We start from the raw sequence: 22918 nt of genomic DNA, 5'->3' as shown, positions 1-22918 counted from the left end.
AGAGCAAACCTCATGGAGAGTTAAGGGACGATATATTCCTGAACCACTCAACAAACCCTCAAGGTTTGATAAACCCAACACAAGTGGTACTAAAGACTTACCAAGCGAACCACTGAAAACTAACAACGATTCATCAACAACAACCGATGCTAATAAGAAGAAAGAGAAACCTAAAGCCAACATACACTTAAATCAAGAACAGATTGCTGAATAGAAACGACAGAGGAACAAAAGATATATGAAAAATCTCAATCTGAGAAAGCAGTTTTGGCAATCCCAAAACCCCTCTTATGTTCGCTCTGAAAAGGTCTCTTCTCATAAAAAGGAAGCACCGGTCAAGTCTAACTCTAGCAAAGACTACCAGTCATGCAGTCAGGAAAACCGAACGACCCATTTCGGTTCTAATTTTGGAAGTCACAAGAACCGAAAGTCAAGTTTTGGTCCTAATTCTTATTACTCCAAGAACCGAAAGTCCAGTTTCGGTTCCAACACAAGAGCCCAGGACCAAAAAGCAAGTATCGGCTCCAAATCCCATCCTCCTCACTCTCAACTAAAGCCCAACTCTGTGAAGGATGTCAAAGGAAAGGGAAAGTTGTATCCAGAACCTGAAGTCCAGAAGATCAAAAGGACAGCTAAATCTAGATCACCCAAGAAAACCTCAAATGTAAAAACATCTAACAACAAAATACACAAGTCAAAACAAGACAAAAATAAAATCAAAGTGTACACCATCTAACGAAAAGATGAAACCACATTAATAAAAAGAATATATATGGTTGATCTTTCGGTTACAATTCCTTACTCTGTAAAAGTCTCACCAGGACCCAAGCGACTTTGGGTTCCTAAATCTGCTTAACTTTTGCAGGTGATCAGTGACGAGCAGTTTGACGAAGAATGGTATATCGATAGTGGCTGCTCCCGTCGCATGACAGGAAGGAGGGAAGAACTAAGGGAGTTTCGGTCCCTTAAGGACGGTGGATGGGTGAAGTTCGGCAACAACTCTTACGGAACGATCAAAGGATATGGGATGATCACCAATGGAGAGTTCTCTATACGAAAGGTCTCATACATGGAAGGATTGCAGCATAACCTCATCAGTGTTTCTCAATTGGTTGCAGGAACCGGTTTAAAAGTCTCGTTTGACGATGAGGGCTCAGAGATAATTGAAAAACAAACGAAGAAAATCCTGTTGAAATCTGAGCGAAAATGGGAGATGTTTCCTCTAAATATCAACCCGATAAAAGGAAAAGCAGCAATATGTTTGCTATCAAAGGCGAACACAGATGAAAGCTGGTTATGGCACCGAAGACTGTCCCATTTGAACTTCAAAGACATTAATAAGCTGGTGCTTGGTGACCACGTGCGTGGACTGCCTGTTCTCAAATTTGACAAAGAACATCTGTGTGCAACATGTGAGATAGGCAAGCAAAGAAGAAAAAGTCACCCTACACGCATCAATACAAAGATCATCGAACCACTTGAACTATTACACATCGACTTATGTGGTCCTGAGACTATTGAGAGCTACGGTGGTAGTAAGTTTATACTTGTTATTGTAGATGCTTTTTCTCGCTTCACCTGGGTTTTCTTTCTTAAACTGAAATCAGAGGCAACTCCCAAGCTGAAGGTTTTTATCAAACAAGTGGAAGTCCAGCTGCGAAAGGTGGTACGAAATATAAGAAGCGACAATGGTCTTGAGTTTAAGAATAAAGATTTTGAAGAATTTCTGGCTGAAAAGGGAGTAACTCACAACTTTTCTGCTCCCTATACTCCATAGCAGAATGGAATCGTTGAAAGACGAAACCGTTCTTTATGTGAAGCATCCAGAAGCATGTTGAGCTTCGCTTCTCTTCCACTATACTTCTGGGCTGATGCAATTGCTGCTGCATGCTACACTCAGAACCGATCCTTCCTGAACAAGAGATTCACCATCACTCCATATGAAATTCTGAATGATTGTAAGCCAAATGTGAAGTTTTTCCACGTGTTCGGTTCAAGATGCTTTATTTTCAACTCCAAAGAGAACCGAAACAAGTTTGATGTTAAGGCAGATGAAGGGATCTTTCTTGGTTATTCACTTACTTCAAAAGCATATAGGGTTCTAAACAAACGATCGAAGAAAATTAAAGAAACCTATTATGTTACTTTTGACGATAACTATGTGAAGAAAATGCGAACAACCGAAAGTCCAACAGAGGAGATCTTTCCAGAAACTGGTCTAGTCACGGTTCCAATTGCTAATCTGTTTGATGAGTTCATGCTACTTTTTGATGAACCAGAAAAAGCGATCAATTCAGAAGCAAAATCAGCAGATAACAAAATCAATAATCTAATAAAGATCATCGATGAAGCTGCAAAAGTTACGGAAAGCGAAAGCGAGCCTCATCAATCAACCGAGAAGCAGAATCAAAGTGCAAATACTGCATCCGGTGAAAATCCAGCTACAGATGGCCCTCCAAGAGAAAGGACTGTATTCCAGGGGGAGGGTTCGTCTACACCAAAAACAACCGATACGCCTTTCCAGGGGGAGAATCCATCAACAACCCCAACCCAAGAAGATCCAATTGAGGGGGAGAGCAATGAACCTGACATAGATTTCGGTTCGCCATTTGAGGGGGAGAATGAAAATGCAAATTACGACGACGATATGTCAGAACTGGAAGAAGAAGTCAATGCTGAGCTGGATCCAGCCTATGTTCCGAATTACCCCCCTCTCATAAAATGGATAAAGGATCATCCTAAAACTCAAATAATCAGTGAATCATCTGAGGGAGTCCTCACACGCTCTCAAATGAAAGCGAAGCAAACTGCTTTATTCTCTCAAGTAGAATTTTGCATGTTTAATTTGTTTGTCTCCAAAATTGAACCAAAAACGGTAAATGTTTCTCTTGATCATTATGATTGGGTGCAAGCTATGCAAGATGAACTCCATGAGTTTGAACGAAACCGTGTTTGGAGACTAATTCCCACACCAAACGATGCATCTGTGGTCGGTTTGAAATGGGTTTTTAGAAATAAACTGGATAAAGAGGGAAATGTCATTCGCAACAAAGCGAGGCTGGTGGTGAAAGGATATTGCCAAGAAGAAGGGATAGACTATGAAGAGACCTTCGCTCCAGTAGCAAGATTGGAATCTGTAAGAATCTTTTTGGCATACGCTGCACATAAAAACTTCGAAGTTTTCCAAATGGACGTAAAATGCGCTTTCTTAAATGGAGAACTAGAAGAAACGGTGTATGTTGAGCAACCACCCGGATTTGTGAACGAGAGGTATCCTGATCACTACTACATATTGGATAAAGCAGTCTATGGATTGAAGCAAGCCCCGAGAGCCTAGTATGAAACTCTTACTCGTTTTCTAAAAATGTCAAAATTCAAGCAAGGTTCGGTTGACCCAACCTTCTTTCATAAGAAAGAAGGAGAACATTTAATGATAGTTCAGATTTATGTCGATGACATCATCTTCGGCTCCACGAATCCCAGCTCAACAGCTGAATTCAGGAAGTTGATGGAGACTAAGTTTGAAATGAGCGCAATGGGTCCGATTAACTTTTTCCTTGGATTGAATATAAGACAGGGACCAGAGGGCATCTTCATTAATCAGGAAGCATACACGAAGACTCTATTAACGAAGTTCGACATGACGGGAGATTCTAAAGTAAAGGTTCCAATGGCATTTGGCAAGAAGTTGACTCCATCACTTGAAAAACCGGCGGTTGATACGACTCTCTATCGTCAAATGATAGGGTCTCTTATGTATCTAACGGTAAGTAGACCAGATATTATGTTTTCTATCTGCTATTGTGCCAGGTTTCAAGCAAATCCAAGTGAACCTCATATGCTTGCAGTGAAAAATATCTTCCGTTATTTGAAGCGAACCACTTCGCTCGGTCTTTGGTATCCTACAAAATCCGGCTTCTTTGTTCAAGCCTTCTCTGATGCTGACCTTGGTGGATGTGGATTGGACCGAAAGAGCACAACCGGTGGATGCCAGTTCCTTGATGGCAAACTAGTCAGCTGGCAGTCAAAGAAACAAATGTGCGTGTCTCTATCCACAGCCGAAGCAGAGTATATAGCTGCAACATCCTGTACATCTCAAGTCATACGGGTACAAAGCCAACTTAAAGATTATGGCCTAAGCATGAAGAAAATCCCCCTATATTGTGACTCTGAAAGTGCGATTAGGATATGTCACAATCCAGTGCAACACTCAAAGACAAAACATATTGCACTCAGATATCACTTTATCAAGGACCACGTTGAAGATGGAAATGTCGAGGTTCACTTCGTTCGGTCCTCAGATCAACTGGCTGACATCTTCACTAAAGCCTTACCTGAAGCAAGCTTTAACAAAATACTCCAAGGCTTAGGAATGATGGAAGCTGAGTCAGTACCAAAACCATTCTTGTCTCAATAAAATTGAACAGGCGAAATAGAGCGAACGCTTGGTCTATTTCGGCTCCTGAATTTTTGGGAACCGAAATGAACCGAACGCTCGGTCTATTTCGGCTCTTAAATTTTTAGGAACCGAAATGAACCGAACGCTCGGTCTATTTCGGCTCTTAATTTTTTAGGAACCGAAATGAATCGATCGCTCGGTCTATTTCGCTTCATCTTTTCTAAGGTATGGTTTCGGTTGTACATTTTTGTAAATCTTTCTTATTCTTCCATATGCCTATATTTCATTTTTATTTCTAATTTCAGTTATTTTTAAGAAAAATCCAAAAATATTTTCTTTTCTGTTTTTATTTCTTTTTCAGAAAAATCCAAAAATATTTTTTTTTCTGTTTTCATTTCTTTTTCAGAAAAATCCAAAAATCCAAAAATATTTTCATTTCTGTTTTTATTATTTTTCAGAAAAATTCAAAAAAAAAACTACAATTTTTTTTTATTTGTTTTTAAGTTTTTTTTTTAATTTTCAAACTTCATTCAAGTTCAAGGAAGCGAAACATAATGACATTGGGGCAGGTATAACATTCTTCTCTATGTACTAGTTAAGAGTCCCTAGAAGCATGTTGTTGCATGTAGTCTGAAGCCTCCATGACTCTGAGTCCAGCCTTAATGATTCGATAAACACAAATCGTTTTTCCCAATCAGGCTGTTAAAATCACTCAAGTCTTGAGCTACCTTACTCTTCTCATAATGAGTTAAGAGTTTTCTGCTTTGTCACTCTTATATGGCAGAGGTACTTTCGGTTCTTAAACCACCTCATATTTCTCCATCTAATTTCGCTCCACATTTGTAACCCTTGAGACTCTCAGACATTAACACTGAGGTTTATGGTTGCACAACTTCTGTGTTGATGATCTTAGTTTCGTCTACCACGAGCTAAGTGAAACCCAAAATCCAACACCTTAAATGAATTGAAGGGGAACACTCTTATGTTCAAGCTCTTACTTGTTACCTTATGAAATCTTTTTTTCTTTTTGCGTGATCTTTATGAAACTGTCTAACACCAGGACGTTTCTACCCATAAGATCCAGTTTTTTTTTGAGATTTCTTAATATTTTCCAGTCACTACATATATTTTCAAACCTACTTGTTCAACAAACCACATCGGTTTCACAAGTACTTCACCTAATCTTCGGTCTTATTTCAAGTATCAAGGTTCGGTTGAAGGTAAGCTACCCTTTAAAGCCTATTATTGAAAAGATGCTTTCAATGTTTCTTTACAAACATTTGATCGTATTTCACGGGAAACCACATAGACACTTCTTAGTCTCTCTTGACTTTGAAGGAAGAGATTCGTGCCCAGGATCATCAGTTTCATGTCTTGATAGACATCACTTAAATCCCATAAATATCTTGCTTTATTTCTTTTTCATTGGCACACTCTTGCACGAAGGTCTTTATGATTTTCCAAATTCTTGTTAACAGTTCTAATGGCAATTTTCAGACATGTGCTTTCGGTTCTAATAGATATGGTGAGTTCATTAAGAAGTGATAGTTGATGTGCACAACGCGAATAACGGAGAGTTAGCACGAAGTTGAAACGGTTCAAAATTTTGAAAAGGAGATAAGATCGAAAAGGCGCGTGAATTTGAAACGGTTTCCATACCCACGCATGCTGACGTATTTCTCGGGATACCAGGCTGTCACATCGCGCTTTTTTAAGAGACATTTCAGAAACTCAGTCATCATCACAAACAGAAGTTTCTCTCTCCTAGAGATAGTATAAAAGATTTTCTCGAAACTCTTGGGCTCCTTTACAAACTCTCATCTCTCTTTCACGAACACAACAGGCGATTCTACACTGTTCATCTTCTTCCTCACTGAAACAATGGCGGAATCATCCTCTGTTCAAGATCAAACTGTTTCATCATCATTTCTCACAATCAAGCCTAATCAGAACCTTATCATTCAACTAGATCATTTTCTATACGATTCATACATGCTCCATGTTGTCGAGTGCCTGAAGTATTCTCCACTGGTAATTGCACTTACTCAGGTCGAGTCCGTTATGATGTCTCTTATATCTCAGGTGTATTTTACTGCTTCTTATGACAAGCGCAAGGAACGAATCTTCTTTGATATCTTCAATCAAAAGACATCCGTTTCCAAAGCCCGATTTTGTTCATTGCTAGGGCTTTCTGCAGATGCCTCTGTCATCTCACCGGACTTTATCACAACGACCCAGTTGTTTCATATGCTTTACGACATGGGCTACACAAACATTCTAACGACGGTAACAAAGTTCAAAAAGTCATGTCTGCCACCACAGTGGAATGGTTTGCTTACCCTTCTCTACAAGGGTTTAGCAGAATGTGTTGCAGGGTCAGATGGGGCAAGCAAAAGGTTCCTGACCATTCTCTATGGTATCTATAATGGTATCAATCTCGATTATGGGTCACTTCTATGGGCACAACTGGTGCAGAGTCTCAACTCATCAACAAAGCATTCTGAGATCTCCTGTGGACGTTTTTGGACGTTAATTACTCACAGAGCAATTCAGAGCTTTCAGATTCCTGTCATGGAAGGTGCTCTGCGGTCCTCTATTGCAACTTTTCATACAGTCAAGATTATTGTGACTGATCCAACGAAGTTCTTATTCATCGGCTCGATTCCTGAGTCAATGAGCCGATGTGTCTCCAATGAAAGTACGGTAATGAATGATTACAAGAAGTTGACTCCTTCGGGTACTCGCATTCTCACTCCAGAGATGCAGAGTTCACTGGATGCTGCTGACAAGCCATCGAAACGAGGGAAGAAGGCTGATACTAAAGGAGACAAAGTGGGTCAATCCTCCAAGGTTTCCACCCCAAAGAAACGCAAGGCGGCGAACGCCGAGCCTACTGCTCCAAAGAAATGAAGGGTCAAACAGCAAGCTCGACGACCAAAGTCTCCTTCACCTTCTACGAGTGATGCTGAGTATGTTCCATCTGATGGCGAACCAGACCCGAAAGTAGTCTGTGATATCGACCCATAATCAACTGATGATGAAGCTACAGAAACCGATAGTCCATCTCAAGGTAATTCGCCCCCTCCCTCACCAACTGATAATAGCAACCGAACCTCGCCTCCTCGCTTTATTCCACTTCCGGTTCCCATTACAATTGCTCATTGTCCTCCACTTATCACATCTACAACCGCTTCATCCATCCCCATTCCAACCCCACTCTTCTCTACAACTACTACTACAACAACGAATCATACCCCAACACCAACTGTTCATGTCAACGTATCTGATATTGGGGCATCTACGGTCGGTCCTGATCCTCCAATAGCCTCCAAACCTTTATCCCCACCTCCATCTCATGAGTCGGATCCCATTCTTGGCGGTGAGGACTTGGAGTTTGATTCCACTTACTTCAGTCCTTATCGTGTCCAAAGTGATGAAGATGAAGACGCCCCCTTACTAAACGACATCTCAAGGTTGTGACTGAAAAGATTGATCAGTTACTTTCTTCGTCCTCTACTGGTGCATATTCAGAGGCAGCCCTCAACGCCTTGTTCTCCTCGGTTGTAAAAGAACATGCTACCTCCATCTCCAACGCTGCAAAAGCCATTGATGCTTCAACCTCAACGTGCCAGACGGCTTTGCTTGCCGTTGACGCCTCAACCAAATATTGCAAGGAAGCGACCGCAAAAGTAGAAAAACTAATTTCAGAGGCTCAACTATTTCTGGATTCCTTACAAGCGGCAGCTCATAAAAACATCCAAACAATGAACGCCTCCGTTGACAATCCCACGCGTTCACTGGAGGCTGAAAAGAAAAATCTTGAAGTAGCTCGCAAAGCGATTAAGACTGCTAACAAAGAGCTTCACACTAAAGTTGATAATCGTTTAACTCAACTTGAGGACGAGCTTTCAGTGGAAAACCAAGTGATGGATGAGCTGGACAAGCGAACTTCCCAACTCAAAATTCAGAATCTAAAGCTTAGGAACGCCACAAAAGAGATTGAAGATTTGAAGTCTGAGCGAGAGGTGATTAAAAGCTCAGTGGGTGATGTCCATTCAATTCTCTTGCATCTCCTGGATGCCCATGACTCCATTTTGACTATCTCCATACGACGCCACTTGGCTGAAAAGCTAAGACCTGCTTTGGATAGCTTAAGTAGGATTGAAGGTGTTCTGGAGACTGGTGTCCATCCAAAACAAGGGGGAGAGAAAGTTTTCAAATCTCAACCATCTCCAAAAACAAAAGTTACTGCTGAACCGAAGGATAATGTAGCTTCGGGCAGTAAGAGGGAAAAGAAAAAGAAGAAGATTGGAGAAGACGATGAAGATGATGATGATGATGATATTGAAGACATTACGGAAGGGAATGCTTCGAAAATTAATCTGAAAGCCAAGCCCACTGATCAAGAACTTCAGGAGAAGGTTCAGAAAGCAATGGAGCTTCTGGAGAAGGAGTTGAAAGAGAATGAACTATTAGAGAAAAGAAAGTCCATGTTTCCGGAATGGACTATGGAATCGCTCCAGAGGGAAGTCATTGATGAACCGAGCACTCATTGGCTTGAACCTGTTTTGTCATTCGGTCTTGAGAACTCGAAGGAATTACAATTCGACATGACAATCACCCGATAGGCATTCATTTTTCATTGCATTGACTCGACGACGGGCGTTCCTTCCCCAGACCCGAAGGTAGATAGGGATTTGCTTGAGTTTTATCTCGAGTTCGCTCAGCCACAATACTTGACCTGGAGCACTCAGAAAGTTACAACGGTCAAGGTATTGAAGCCCTATTCGGTAGGGAAATTCATCAACGTTAAATTCAATGTGACCCGAGGCTCGGATAGCTCGGTCCATACCATTTCCCTGGCTGATCTACCGAACTTGAACCCTCACGACTAGATACTCCTTAATAATATTTTGATGACCAATCCACAAGAGTATCAGCCTATCATTGATCACGTCAAGCGAATGCTTGTATGTTACATTCATGAAGTAGCAAAGATGGATCAAGAAATCGCTTCTGCCATTCACAAGCGAACCACGATGAAGCCAATTGGAAGGGCAGGCGATGTGAATTTGATGATTAAGGGTAAAATTCATCCCAAGTTCCACACTATGATGTTCATTAGGGGTGAAGGTCAAAAGTGCATGTTCGCTCTTATTGACAAGCATCTGTTCTCCACCGGCTGTTTGGAGCATATTTTGGAAATCATACACAGGTGTAATCAGAATAGTGAAGCTGACAATAAGTTGTTCACTGATATGCTTCGGTGGTATATTCAGTTTCGACAGACGCTTCTTGCGATCATCCCTCGGCTGTTCAAGGTTGTGAAGAAGGTCAAGGTCACTCAACGGAAGTAGTATCTCTCCTCAATTGACGTAAAGGGGGAGATTGTTGGGTATTAGAGTTGTGTCTTTGGGCTTGGTTATAAGTCCATATAGTTTTCCCGGTTTGGGCCTGTCCAACCGTGGATAAGCATTAGGGTTAGTATAAATATTGCATGCATGTATTGCTTTTAGGATAGTCGTGATTATCATTAACGTGCATTCTAACCCTAACACACCTCTACAGTCGAAGTTCTTCATCGAGCTCTTCTGAGGTGTGAGTTATTAATTCATTCGACATCTTTGATCCATTATTGTGTTCTTTTCTTTGTTATATATTGCTTTTCTGTTTGGAATCTATCGATCTACAAACGCTTTAATGTAACAACGTAAATTTCCAAAAACATTTTTTCATGTTTAAAACATACTTTCATTCATAAATCGTCATAGTAATCCAATGTATCTCATGATATTACAATAAACAAATCCCAGAATCTCAAAAAATATAATCTCTAAGAGTGTGTACGAATCACGCCGGCGCCTTCCCGCGATCCTCGCTAGTACCTGAAACACATAACACATCAACTGTAAGCATAAATGCTTAGTGAGTTTCCCAAAATACCACATACAACACATACGCCACTCGAGGCTATAATACGACCATCCGGTCGATGTGTCTCTGCAGGACCCCCCAGTCCCGTAGCTCGTTGGACCCTCTGGTCCGGTCATAACTCGTCGGACCCTTCGGTCCAGTTTGTATCGTTGGACCCTTCGGCCCGGTCTATATCGTTGGGCCCTCCAGCCCGGTCTGTTCACACATAGCACACATATAACTCAATACACATAAACTCATATATACACATAGCATCCAAGACCCTCTGGTCTACACATAAATACCACTCTAGGTAATGTATAGTGAGAAGACTCACCTCGGGTATCTCGGATGATCTCGCACATGAATATACTAATCTAGCCCCCGCCTAATCATATACACAATATCCTCAAATAAATAGTGGCTCTCAAAGGCTGGATTAAGTCCCCTTCTACAATCCCTAAGAAGGGTAAAAGACCATTTTACCCCTCTCATGGCTCAAAGGCCCTAACATTGACCAAACCCTAAAAGTCAATGAAAGTCAACGGTCAAACTTTGACCCGACTTGTCGAGTGCACTACTGCGACTCGACGAGTACATGCATGTCCACTTCGCCCCTGGATCTCACTCGACTCGCTGAGTCAGCCCTTTCCTCAACGGGTTAACACAGGTCGCGAGTCGCGGGGCAACCCGACTCGACTCGTCGAGTCCCTTATGGGCTCAACGAGTTGCCTCCATAACATCTCTTAAATGACCTCCTAAGGTCAGATCTGCTTCCCTAACTATCAGATCTACCCTTCAAGTGTTCAAATGTCACGTAAAGGTGCAACCTTTACGTGCATGCAACCCACAATAAGTCATAAATGGAGAAATAACTCTAGAAATGGAAACCTAGTCCCCAATCTTTCATTTGCTTGCATAAAGCTGAGGGATAGTGACTCTATGGACCTCTCATGGTCTAGATCTGATGCTATTAACACAAAAGGGGACCTCATACTCACTAGATCTTACATAAAATGGAGGTAAAAACCCTAAAATCATGAAATCTATCATATCAACGTGAATAGAAAGGATTATAACTCCAGAGATGAAGTCTCAAGGTGATTAGCCCAGATCCAATCCCCCTTCACGCTCTAGATGGGTGTTTCCTTCTTCCTTCTAGCAAAACTACACCAAAAGTGATGTATTAACCTCTTCTTGCTCTCAAACTCTCCTACTCTCTTTCTAGGGTTTCTCTGGGATAAAGTGGCCGCAAATGGAGGCCATAAAGGCCTTTAAATAGGGCACAGGCCCCGAGAATTAGGGTTTCAAATTACAGCGCGGACTCGCCGAGTCCATGCATCGACTCGTCGAGTCCCTCATTAATCCAGTCAGCAAAACGCGATCCTACTCGACGAGTCCATGCGTCAACTCGTCGAGTCCCTCCTCAAAACTCAAAATAAATGAATAACATAATACTTGGAAATCCGGATGTTACAATTCTCCCCCACTAGAATCAGACTTCGCCCTCGAGGTCTTGCTCCGAAAACAACTCTGGATGCTGCTCCCGCATCTCCAACTCCAGCTCCCAAGTCAGCTCGGATCCTCTCCGATGTTGCCACTGGACCGGCACCAGGGACACTTCCTGGTTCCTCAGAACCTTGATCTTCCGATCCCGAATCGCGATTGGCCTCTCAGCATAATTCAGGCTCGCGTCCACCTGAATATCCTCCAGCGGCACCACTGCCGACTCGTCGGCTATACACTTCCTCAACTGAGACACATGGAAGGTATCATGAATCTGGCTCAATTCCGCAGGTAGCTCCAACCGATATGCTACCCTGCCCACCCTCGCGATCACCCTGAACGGCCCGATATACCGGGGCCCAAGCTTGCCCCTTTTCCTGAACCGAATCACTCCTTTCCAAGGAGACACCTTCAGGAGTACAAAGTCTCCCACCTGGAACTCAAGCTCGGATCGTCGCCTATCTGCATAACTCTTCTGGCGACTCTGAGCCGTCAACAACCTCTGTCTCACCTGCTGTATCTGCTCGGTCGTCTGAAGTACTATCTCAGTGCTGCCCATCACGCGCTGCCCTACCTCTCCCCAACAAATGGGAGTCCGACATCTCCTCCCATATAACAACTCGTAGGGAGGCATACCAATACTCGAATGATGGCTGTTGTTATAAGAAAACTCAGCCCACGGCAGATACGTGTCCCAACTTCCCGCAAAGTCCAACACACATGCTCGGAGCATGTCCTCGAGCGTCTGAATCGTCCGCTCACTCTGTCCGTCCGTCTGTGGGTGGTAAGCGGTACTGAAATGCAGACTCGTACCCAACTCCTCATGGAACTTCTTCCAGAACCTGGAAGTGAAACGTACATCTCGATCTGACACAATCAAGATCGGTACTCCATGCCGCGATACCACTTCCCTCACATACAACTCTGCTAATCTCTCTGCAGAAGAGCTCTCAATGATAGCAAGGAAGTGAGCGCCCTTCGTCAGCCGGTCGACAATCACCCAAATCGCATCGACACCCCTCGCGGTCCTTGGCAATTTGGTGATAAAATCCATGGAAATCTGTTCCCACTTCCACTGGGGAACCTCAAGTGGCTGCACTTGCCGTGCGGACGCTGGTGCTCAGCCTTAACCCTGCGACAGGTCAAGCACCTCTCAACAAACCATGCTACATCCCTCTTCATACAGGGCCACCAGTAATCCTTCTTCAAATCCAAATACATCTTAGTGGCCCCGAGATGGATCGAGAACCTCGATCGGTGCGCCTCCTCCATCAAAGTGGTGCGTGTCCCGCCTGTATAAGGTACCCAAATCCGACCCTGAAAGGTCATAAGCCCATGGCTATCGGTAACGAACTCAGGTGCCTATCCAATCACCCGCTCCCTCTTGCGGTTCTCCGATCTCACGGCCTCTGCCTGGGCCTCCCGAATGGTGTCCAGCACTGGAGTCATCACTGTCAATCTCAAACAAACATCTCGTATCGGGGCACTCTCCGCCCTGCTCATAATCCTTTACCACATCCAACCATCTCCTCTGGCGCATGTTCAGGTTGGGCTGATCCATCAGATACTTCAAGCTCTTGTGGTCCGTGTATATGGTACACCGAACCCCATAAAAATAGTGACGCCAGATCTTGAGAGCGAACACCACAGCTCCCAACTCCAGATCATGAGTAGGATACCTCGTCTCATGAGGCTTCAGCTGCCTCAATGCGTATGCTATTACGTGTCCCCTCTGCATCAACACCGCACCCAACCCCGATATCGATGCATCACAATACACCACAAAATCCTCCATTCCCCCCGGAAGGGCTAATACTGGGGCTTCGCATAATCTCTGGCGAAGTGTCTCGAATGAGGCCTGCTGCTCCGGGCCCCAACTGAAAGCCACGCCCTTCCGGGTCAACCTGGTGAGAGGAACAACAATCTTGTAGAAATCTTTAATAAATCTCCTATAGTAGCCGGCCAACCCCAGGAAACTCCTGATCTCGGTGGGGGATCTCGGCACCTCCCAACTCATCACTGCCTCAATCTTGGCCGGATCGACCAATATCCCATTCTAGTTAACGAGATGTCCTAGGAACTGGAACTCTCGTAACCAGAAATCACAGTTGGAGAATTTGGCGTAAAGCCTCTCCGATCTCAGAACTCCGAGGATCTCCCTCAAGTGCTCCTCATGCTGCTCTCTGGACCTCGAATACACTAGTATATCATCGATGAACACAATCACCGAACGATCCAACATCGGTCTGCATACTCTGTTCATGAGATCCATGAACGCCGCCAGTGCATTGGTGAGCCCGAAGGGATCACCACGAACTCGTAATGCCCATAACGAGTCCTGAACGCCGTCTTCTGGATATCCTCATCACGCACTCTCATCTGATGATATCCCGACCTCATATCAATCTTGGAGAACCAAGACGCTCCCTGCAACTGATCGAACAAATCATCGATCCTCGATAAGGGGTAACGGTTCTTGACCGTTAGCTTGTTCAACTCCCGGTAATCAATGCACATCCGGTGTGAACCATCCTTTTTCTTGACAAAAAGGATCGGCACTCCCCACGGCGAGCTACTCGGTCTGATAAATCGTTTCCCCAACAACTCCTGAAGTTGTGAGGATAACTCCTGCATCTCTGGTGGCGCAAGGCGATAGGGCGCCTTGGCGATAGGCGCCGCTCTCGGAACCAAATCGATGCGAAACTCCACCTGCCTCTCGGGAGGCACACCCAGCAACTCCTCGGGGAAAACGTTCGGGAACTCACGCACTATCGACACATCATCAACATAACTAGGTCTCTCCGCTGCTACTCGTGTGTCCATCACATAGGCCACAAACCCACTACAGCCCTGCTGTAAACTCTGCCTCGCTCTAGCAGCCGAACAGAATGCTGACCCGGAACGGGTACCCTCGCCGTACACCGTATGAACTCCCCCACTGGGGTCTCGTATCGTCACCAACTGTCGCTCTCAGTCTATAACTGCCCCAAAACGGCTCAACCAATCCATACCCACTATAACACAAACGTCCCCCATCGCAATCGGGACCAGATCAATCGGAAACTCAACACCGAAGATCTCGAGTACACATCCCCGAATCACATCCGTAGCATATACCGCTCGCTCGTCAGCTATGGAAACTCGTAGAGGTCGACTCAACGCCTCTCGCTGGATACTGATGTGCTGACTAAATGCTAACGACACAAAAGACCGACTCGCACCCAAGTCAAATAACACCAAAGCAGGTACAGAACTCACAAGAAAAGTACCTACGCATAACATTATATAAGCATAATATCTCAAACTCAGCATAAATAAATGAAAGAATACATACCAGCCACGACATTGGGCGCTGCGCGGACCTCCTCCGCTGTCAACTGGAAGGCTCTCCCGCGAGCCTTCGGTGCCTCGGCCTTCGCTGGCCGGGTCTCAGTAGCTCGAGCAGCAGGTGCAGATCCCTGCGCTGATCCCTACAGCACCTGTGGGCACTCGGCCTTCCGATGGCCGGTCTGGTTGCAATGAAAGCAAACCGAGAATCCCTTGGGGAAATCCCTCGCGTAATGCCCCTCCTTCCCACACTTGTAACACACCCCAGCTCTGCACACTCCCTTGTGGCTCTTGCCGCACTTTCCACAAGTGCGGCCCTTCGGACCCCTAGATCTCGAATCAACGGGCTTTGCCCGCTTGGCTGCCGGCTGCGCCTGTGCCGGTCGCCTATCCCTTCTCTGAGACTCGGCCTCCTCCCTGACCTGAGTCTCCTACTCAATCTCTCTCTTCCGGGCATTTGCCTGGAGCTTGGAAAATGTCCGGTATGACAAGTTCGCCACGAACTCATGGATGTCCCTCCTCAGTATGTTCAAGTACCGGGTCATACGTGCCTGCTCAGTCGACATGTGCTCAGGGCAAAACAACGCCCTCTCATGGAACATCCTCGTAATCACCGTCACAGACTCAGTTCCCTGCTTAAGGGACAAGAACTCCTGGGCTAGACGTTCCCTCTCCACAGGGGGAACATACTCATCTCGAAACATCATGGTGAACCTCTCCCAGGTCACCGCAGTAAGCTCTGCCATAGTGAAGTCTGCCGTCACAAACTTCTACCAGTCCTTCGCTCCCAAGCGATGCTGGTTCAGTGCAAACCTAACCCTCAGATGCTCCGGACACAAGCAGGTGTAGAAGCATCCCTCGATATCAGAAATCCACCTCATCGCAGCAATCGGGTCCTGCGTCCCATCAAAATCTGGTGGCTTCGTGTTGCTGAACTCTCGGTACAGCAACGAGTCACCTCCCTGAAACCTGGCAGCTGCGACGGCTGCGGTGGCCGCCGCAACAGTAGCATTAGTAAGAGCGGCGTACCACTCATCAAAAGTCTCGATCAACGTGGTCTTGATAGACCCGAACATCTCTGGTATCTCAGCTCGGATGGCCGCAGCCACCTCCTCGTGAATCAGCCTACTGATCTCCTCATCACTGGTACCACTGTCTCCTGGGTGATGGCGCGTCCCAACCATGATGTCTCTGAAATACAACACAAAAGGAATTAGATACTCGCTCGAGTATACTCGCACTCGATACTCAACCCTACTTGCTCTTTAGTACCCTAAGGATTCTTACTTGGAATGCTCACCGATCCGGTGTCTTCAGTAGTACGGGACCTATACTACCGACCACACCGCATCAACATTCACCCTAAGTCCTCCTCCTTGGATCCCATATTACAAGTACTCTACATCTCATAGGCTACCCTTTGGTAGACCTCCCATAAGCTCCTCACTGCTACCTACTCACTCTCAAGCATCTCATAGCAGTAGAAATCTACCTAGGCTAAGGCATCACAAATCAGGCCACTCTAGTCCTAATATGATTACTTAGCCTACTCTAGCATGCATAGCATATCACATAATATCTCATAACACATAATGTAAGGGTATTTTGGGAAATCACCGTTCGGGCGCTGGCTGATCGTACACACTGCTCCGTTCTGCTTTTCTCAAAATCTTTTACCATTTTGGAAAAATTGTTTCTTTTATGAAAATTTCTCTCAATTCCTTAGTTTGAGTTCAGATATGCCCGGAGGTGTATCCGAGTCTCTCAAACCAAGGCTCTGATACCAACTTGTAACAACGTAAATTTCCAAAAACAATTTTTCATGTTTAAAACATACTTTCATTCATAAATCGTCATAGTAATCCAATGTATCTCATGATATCACAATAAACAAATCCCTGAATCTCAAAAAAACATAATCTCTAAGAGTGTGTACGAATCACGCCGGCGCCTTCCCGCGATCCTCGCTAGTACCTGAAACACATAACACATCAACTGTAAGCATAAATGCTTAGTGAGTTCCCCAAAATACCACATACAACACATACGCCACTCGAGGCAATAATACGACTCTCCGGTCGATGTGTCTCAGCGGGACCCCCCAGTCTCGTAGCTCGTTGGACCCTCTGGTCCGGTCATAACTCGTCGGACCCTTCGGTCCAGTCTGTATCGTTGGACCCTTCGGCCCGGTCTATATCGTTGGGCCCTCCAGCCCGGTCTGTTCACACATATCACATATATAACTCAATACACATAAACTCATATATACACATAGCATACAAGACCCTATGGTCTACATATAAATACCACTCTAGGTAATGTATAGTGAGAAGACTCACCTCGGGTATCTCGGATGATCTCGCACACGAATATACTGATCTAGCCCCCGCCTAATCACATACACAATATCCTCAAATAAATAGTGGCTCTCAAAGGCTAGATTAAGTCCCCTTCTACAATCCCTAAGAAGGGTAAAAGACCATTTTACCCCTCTCATGGCTCAAAGGCCCTAACATTGACCAAACCCTAAAAGTCAACGAAAGTCAACGGTCAAACTTTGACCCGACTCGTGAAGTGCACTAGTGCGACTCGGCGAGTACATGCATGTCCACTTCGCCCCTGGATCTCACTCGACTCGCTGAGTCAGCCCTTTCCTCAACGGGTTAACACAGGTCGTGAGTCGCGGGGCAACCCAACTCGACTCGTCGAGTCCCTTATGGGCCCGACGAGTTTCCTCCATAACATCTCTCAAATGACCTCTTGAGGTCAGATCTACTTCCCTAACTATCAGATCTACCCTTCAAGTGTTCAGATTTCACGTAAAGGTGCAACCTTTACGTGCATGCAACCCACAATAAGTCATAAATGGAGAAATAACTCTAGAAATGGCAACCTAGTCCCCAATCTTTCATTTGCTTGCATAAAGCTGAGGGATAGTGACTCTATGGACCTCTCATGGTCCAGATCTGATGCTATTAACACAAAAGGGGACCTCATACTCACTAGATCTTACATAAAATGGAGGTAAAAACCCTAAAATCATGAAATTTATCATATCAACGTGAAAAGAAAGGATTATACCTCCAGAGATGAAGTCTCAAGGTGATTAGCCCAGATCCAAGCCCCCTTCATGCTCTAGATGGGTGTTTCCTTCTTCATTCTAGCAAAACTACACCAAAAGTGATGTATTAACCTCTTCTTGCTCTCAAACTCTCCTACTCTCTCTCTAGGGTTTCTCTGGGATAAAGTGGCCGCAAATGGAGGCCATAAAGGCCTTTAAATAGGGAACAGGCCCCGAGAATTAGGTTTTCAAATTACAGCGCGAACTCCCCGAGTCCGCGAATCGACTCGTCGAGTCCCTCACTAATCCAGTCAGCAAAACGCGATCCTACTCGACGAGTCCATGCGTCACCTCGTCGAGTCCCTCCTCAAAACTCAAAATAAATGAATAACATAATACCTGGAAATCCGGATGTTACATTTAATCTCTACAGTCCTCAATGAACTTAACAACCAATTTTTTGTGTTAGATTATCGTTAAAATCATCATAATATTTAGCAAACAGAGACAATGGAGGTTTAATGAATTTAATTTTCTAAATATTGGAATTATTGCTTACTCTGAACAAGTAATTCTCGGGGGTTAGTGATAATTTTTGTCCCTTCCCAAACACCATTTCAACTGAAGGAAAGCTCTTCACGAGCTGTGAAACGTCACTGGAATAACACTATAACAGATTAACACTCAACTTTACTTCCTATTTATATACTTGAATGCAATATAATTACCGAAATACCTTCCAGCACCAGAAAAGCAAATATCATCATATCTTGAAAATAAGTTATGAGCTCAAGTTATATTAGTTTATATTCTTGAACATAGAAACAAAAAAAAAAGATAATGATCAATTTATGTTTTCTCTGTTAATGACTTAATTCAAAGTGCAAATTGTTTACCAAATTTGATGTTTTGGAACACCTATAAGAAGTTCATGTACTTTTAACCAATAAATTGTAATTTATTTCAACAATTTCCTGTTACTGATATACTCCTTAAATTTTCTTTTTGTACTCTTCAACTATGCAGTGTTTGATATGGATGGGAATCAAAATCCTCAAGAATTAGTCTCACAGGTTGGAAAAACATTCGAGACCATATTAGAAAAGGCACGTTCTTCTATCACAACTGTTATCATTAATCAACTTTATTTCTAAATATTTAAACCATTTGTTTTTTTCCTTATTGGTCTCTTGACATGCTGCTTTATGTATTGCAGACTAATAAAGTAAGGGAGGAGTTCCTTGAAGACATGTCTATAGAGCATGCAATATCAATCGTGTTTGAAAGAAACTCAAATCTAAGGTATAACCAACCCCCTAAATTCATAACACACTTCAATAACATAATGTTAAAGATATTATAATTCATTTTGCACTATTTTAAATCTTTGTTATAAAACAAAAGAATTAAGAACTTGTTATAATTGACAGTTGAGTGGATTGAATATCTGAATAATTTTCTAAATTTGATGAGTTCTACATCATATACAAGAACTAAACACTTGTGATCCGAAGTTAGCAAATAGTGGTAGTTGTATATCAAATCATCCACAAAGTTGTCCAGTAATAAAACTTATTATCTTGGCCAATGGCAATTTGATTAGATTACAATGTCTTTATATATAACTTTTGGTTGTAACTTGTAAGCCTGATGAGAAACAGCTCCAGAGATCCAGTATCATTCTTCCAAAAAGTGGTTGAAACGCCATAAAAATAGGTACGATTCTCTGATTCACATGGATTTGCTGTGGTAATTTAGTTTTAAGCTTTCAAAGTTAAGACTTCATATCATGTTTTCACATGACTTGCATGAAAGCATGAACATTGTTCCTTTTTACAGAATGTTACCATGAATGTTAACATTGTATCATGTATATTCTTGATGCAGGACCATGCAATCCAGGACGCTTAAAATCTGGTTAACCAACATAGAGTATATGTCTTAAAGCACCATTTGAATGTATGTGTGATGTGTCACAAATATCATACAAATATTTCTATTCAGGTTCCTATCAAGCTGTAGTTGTGATAGATTTCTACAATTGTAGATTTCTTGGATTTCAGGTAATTCTCACATAATATCAAAAAGTTTATATAGAAAAATGATGAAGAATAAAGAGTTTTACATGTGAATCACTTGTGACATATGTGAATCACATGTAATTTACATGTAAATCATGTTAATTATTTATTTTTTCTAACCAAATAGTTTATATTAATTGCTTCTATATTGAGCATCATAAATCACTTGTGATTTACATGTGAATCACTTGTAATTCTGTAACACCCCGTTTATTAAATAAATAAATAGATAAAAATAATAAATGAATAGAAGCCCTAAAATCATTAATAAATTAGCAAGGTGTTGGTTTCGAGGAGTTAACCGTCATAATTTTAGAAGTTGGGGGTTAAAAGTGTAAATTCTAGATTGGTTTTGTAAATATTTATGAAGTCAGGGGTTACATGGTAATTATTGGGACTTAATTTGAAAAGAATTATAGAACTAAGGGCTAAAATGTAAATTCTAGATTTAAAATGAAGATATTGTGAATGGGAGGGACCGGTTCGGCCATTTTCGCTATCAAGTTTGTGTGGAGTGGGTTTTACACTGTGCCTTCCATTCCCGCTGTGATAGAGCACCATTAAACAAACCCTACCCCTAAGGACTAACCAACCGCCACCACCTTGGAAGTGTTCTTCAGCCGCCTCCCCGAACGTGACCGAGCACCACCCTACCACTACAGCCTCGCCATCGGACGTCGCCATTGCGACACCTACTGTCACACCCCAAAACCGGAACGGCAAAAACGTTCAGGGGTGGAGGACGTCATGTTCAGTATCACAACAATGTATAGTAATAAACAAGCAACAACATCATCCATTGCATTAATAATATAATTTCATACAAGTGTGTTCTGTAAAGTTATAAGACACCAAAAATGTAATTCAAAATATGAGATGAGTCTTGAAAGTGCTCCATCTTCTCAAAAGACTGGCATCGGTACCTGTCTACTGATGGCCTGAGAATACAAGTTATTTTGAAAGAGTTGATCAACTTTAAGCTGGTGAGTTCATAAGTATTTTGGTGTCAGTGTTTGTATGTACTTGATGTATAAGTTTGTAAATGCTTGTATCTCCTAGAAAATCCTATATTTTCTACTAAACGTAGCCTTCTACCAAGGCATCAAATGAAATGTATGTTTGTTTGTTGTAAAAGTGTATATTTTCCCAAATCTGACTATCATTAACCAAAAATATAGTTTATACATTACCGTTCATTGTGTGAAGGTCACAAAGTGAATGTAATGGGGAAATAATGAAGTACTGTAGTGTTGTATTAAGTAACTACTGCTGTACTAATTACCTTAAATCAATTGTTATTTAAAGTACCATGTGATATGCCTGTACCATACTACTGACTATAAACACGACGATGAAAGACGTCGGAAGAAATGACATTTGGCACCCGTAGACTTGCAAGTCCCACTGTAGCGAGCAGCAAGGTGTAGGATAGTCAATCCAGTATTGATCTATACACAAACTCAACGCTCTCCACTTAAGGAGATTCTGGATACAAAACGAGTAATGACAGGTGATGCCATGCCCCGTTACGTGGCTCACATAACTGTTGTAATGTTCTTGTATATGTACTGTGTACTAGCTGTATTGTACGTTCTCTCTGTCTAGTATACTCTGTTTGTTTCTCATAATAGTATTCTCTCTGTATGTTATTGTTTGTTTCTCATCACTATGTATTATGTTTGTTTCTCATCACTATGTATTATGTTTGTTTCTCATCACTATGTATTATGTTTGTTTCTCATCACTATGTATTAAGACTCATGAATAAAGTGACTCATTGTATGTTTCATTGTTCTAGTAATAGTACTTGTAACTTCCTAAACTATACCTATTATATTTTACTAGTAATGTTGTTTGTACGAATGAACAAGTTTGTATACCTTTGCTACCCAAAGGTATTGAATTGAATTGAAGGAACTTTTATATCTATACACATATACATAATATATAACTAGGATCCAAACGACCTTCGGACAAATAACCGATACCCTAAATCCACAACCAAACAAGGAACAGGAGGTAAGGTGAACTATCACTCCTAAGTCCTTTCAATCCTATTTATATAACTATATCTATATAGATACACATTTGACAACGTATAAGTTAAAAGAGTTTGATAAAAGTATTTAACATGTAAAAGAGTTTGTAAAACAGTTTGAAGTAGTTTGTTTGATAACACAGCTTGAAAAGTAAGAATTCCACTTGTTTGGTAGTTAATATAATAACTATAATAGTTCAACTTGTATCCCCCCCCCCCCCCGATAAAAGCATTTAAAAATCATTTAAAAGGTTGATTAAGGGGTATGAACTCACCTGTAGTGAGTGGTTTGGATGATCGGATGGTATAGGATGCTAAGTGTCAAGTGAAGACTTGAGCACACACACGGATCCTATTTAACATATAATGACACATATATGTATCCAATTAGTCTTTATACAACTAATTAACCAAGTTAAGACACCTTAGGACATGGAAAACACTTTGTTTCAAGTGCTAGAAGTACCCAAGGTTGCATCTAAGGGTTGTATGGCTTAGCTTTTGAGTTTATGATCTAAGGGTAAACTCTTTAGGAGTTTACGGTTTTGGGTTTACGGTCCCAATGGGTTTACGGCCGTAAACCCATGGTAACT

At 42.6% G+C, this 22918-nt stretch overlaps 1 pseudogene; it reads left to right on the top strand.

Annotated features, from left to right (window-relative positions):
* The first annotated feature begins 2170 nt into the window (after window positions 1-2170).
* Window positions 2171-22918, top strand: part of LOC145158073 (uncharacterized) — a 67783-nt pseudogene continuing 47035 nt past the window's right edge.

Source organism: Lactuca virosa, chromosome 2 (assembly GCF_052849685.1).
Source record: "Lactuca virosa cultivar CGN04683 chromosome 2, Lactuca_virosa_CGN04683_v6, whole genome shotgun sequence".
Taxonomy (NCBI): domain Eukaryota; kingdom Viridiplantae; phylum Streptophyta; class Magnoliopsida; order Asterales; family Asteraceae; genus Lactuca; species Lactuca virosa.
Note: the sequence above shows the minus strand (reverse complement) of the source record. Positions and strands in the feature narration are given on the sequence as shown.